Here is a 2,991-nt window from a genome sequence, read left to right as displayed (position 1 = left end):
TCTGTCGGCGACACCTGCTGTGTGCCGCTTTGAATGCATTTGCGTTTCTGTTTGTCCCGTTGGTCTGGGGGCCATATCGGGGTTTCGCTTGTGTCGAACGATTTGCGTTCGGTGTTAAGTTTGTGGTGCGACTATTCTGTTCATGTGGCGGGTTTTTTCTTTCATAACTTTTCACTGTATCCAGCATGTCGGTGATACTTGAAAACTCTTTTATGTCTAAAATTAGTTGGCTGTCTCTACTGATACCTGCTTCTTTTAGTTTTATTATGACGTTTGCTGTGTTAGTGTCTTTGCTATGTCGGGTGTCATGTTTTCCTGAATATATGCTGTTTGCAGTTGATCAGCCAATTCGTTGAGGCTATTTGCAAAAGTGTTAAAATTTCAAATTTACCTTTTCTTCTGTCGCATAATTGTTTGTAAATTTTGGCGACTGAGATGGTATTCGTATACCTTCCTTTGATGGTAACAATTATCTCATCGAAGGATTTAGGCAGTTCTTCAAACAATTCCCTAGGTTCTTTTCCTAGTTTTGTGAGTAGGAGGTTGATTGCTATAAGGGAATTTGATGAACTGATCATACTTTTACTGTATTGACTGTATCGATGAATTTAGTCAATTCGGATGCTTTACCCTCAAACGGTTGCATGCCCGTGAGTACGGAGAACCCTACGATATTAAGATCGAAAGCCATTTTAGATTTTTATGGAGTTGTAGAAAGGCTGATATGGTCTGTGCTAAGAGTTTGAACGATAACTTATGGTTGTCAATAATGTTAAGTTGGTATTTTGCTTCTAAGCTATTTGTTGAGCAATCAGATGTCTTGTTATGTGAGTCGTCGTTGGTTTTTGATGTGCTCATAGCAATGATATTATGAATTAGTGCGTTGGAAATTTTACTAAATTCTAATAGTTTGTTAAAGGTGTATTTGAATTTATTTTTTTCTATCTCTTTTGAATCTCTTTAAATGTTTCCTCGGCTTGTATTCTGAGTTGTGTTTTCGTACAAGTCCTTTGATTGGGGTCCTGTATTTTTTAAAGATATGTTTCAAAATTTCAATTCTATCGCTTATAGTAATCATTCCTGTTTTGAATTGTTTTCATGTAATCTTTTTATTAGAACTCATTTCCTAGCTTGAAAACTTTGATTTGATTGATTTGATTATGTTCTAAAGTTTCAATACCTTAATGGGATATGCTGCGTGCATTTTGTTGCTACTGATGATGATGCTACGCTGAATCTATACCGGTGCTGGGTGTTTAATCGGTATTTGGTGCATACTCGATGTTTGATGTGAAGTTCTACGATGACGTCGTCGATCAGTCGTCGCTCGATGTCTTGTCGGGACACTTGTCTATTCTTGCCTGCCAATCCAGATTGGGCAGTGGGGTCGTCTTGTATTTTCGTCTTCCACGTTGGGAAAAGGTTTTTCATTCTATCGCTTGCTTGTGAACCGTAGTTTCGCTATGCACTTTATTTCCCATATCAATGCTCCACGAATCGTATAGATTACCAAAATGAGTTATTATATAGGCAGTTGTATGTTATTGATTGCATCACGTTTTGCTAGAGTTTTCAATATTTTGAAAAATGGTTTTAATTACTTTTTGCATGAGTATGATAGCAAGAAGTATCAGCACAATGTTCAGTTTTAATTCATGGGTTTCATGCTGCTCTGAGTGAACATTTTGTGTTTGAATAATGGTAAGATCATTATCACCATCAACATTAGCTTAGGGTTTGATGCGTCGTTACCCATTTTAAGGGTACTCTACTTGGTAAATCGATCGCATAAAGCGTTATGTTTTTACACATTGGGGTAGGTTTCACAACACTGTGATGTTCATCAATTTGACATCCTTTTGCACTACATGCACTAAATGTTGTTTTTTTTTTATTCTGCACCCTGCACTTGCTTCTGGTGTCTTTCACGTTATTATTTATAAAATATGGGTCACTTGTGCCAGCAGCGTTGTTGATTGTCGTTTAAAAAAAATGCACATTTGACACTTTTTTTTTCTCACGTCCCGTCGAATGCCGGTTATGGTCACCTACTTTTGGTTTGTCACACGACACTTACGTTTTACGTTACCGTTGTACTTATCACATTTTACTTGAAAATAATTTGCTGATTAACTTCTGCCTGTCGATTGCAGATTAAGGTCACGGTCGCCATGTAATGTGATCGAACGTACGCGGGGCCGTCGTTCACCGTTTTTGCGGGGAGTCAGTCTTTACTAACATGAGCTGAAGTGGAACGAACTATTCGAAGCGGACTGATTTGATCGTCCAGGCGATCATGGAAACCCGGAAGGAGTTTCCCTTACTGGAAATGTTGGAGTTTAGAAGCCTTACCTTGGGTAGGGGGACATAACCTAAAATTTGAAATAAGTGTACAAGAAAGTTTTAGGAAGCGTAACGTCCTATCTTGGCAGTCGAACGAATCTGACTTGCCACGTCGGAATTGGTTTTATTTATACTCAATAAGTTTTGTACATTTGGTTTTGGAATGTGTTTTTGTCCTCATTAAAGGTTATTGATATGAGGTTGCAATTTATAACATTATATTGGAAGTGAGGTGTCTATGTTTTTACGAAGGTTCTGGAAAGTATAAACTGTTCTAGCTAAATAACGGGTGCGTTCGTGGATCTTTGCCTACACTGCGCTTTTAGCAATAAGTTGCTATGCGTTCTCTGATTGTCCACTTTACCGCAGTAACGCTTGAATTATGTTGCCCGTTTCGGTTGTTTTTGATAAGTGTGTCACGTCTGTTATTTGTTTGAATGGACGGCCTGAATCTTCCGGTTGCGGTGCTATGGTATGATCTGATTTGCTGAATGTGTTAAAATGAATGTGTTACAATGGTGTCGTTTGGCTTTCTAAAATGTGTTACCATGTGTCTATAGCTGATAGTGTGTATTATAATAAGTTCTGTATAGCAGATATGCTACAGTGAGTTTGTTGAGTGAATGACGCATAAAAAAGTGAGTTTGT

This window comes from Anopheles merus, unplaced genomic scaffold (assembly GCF_017562075.2).
Source record: "Anopheles merus strain MAF unplaced genomic scaffold, AmerM5.1 LNR4000335, whole genome shotgun sequence".
Lineage (NCBI taxonomy): Eukaryota > Metazoa > Arthropoda > Insecta > Diptera > Culicidae > Anopheles > Anopheles merus.
This window is presented reverse-complemented; position numbering follows the sequence as displayed.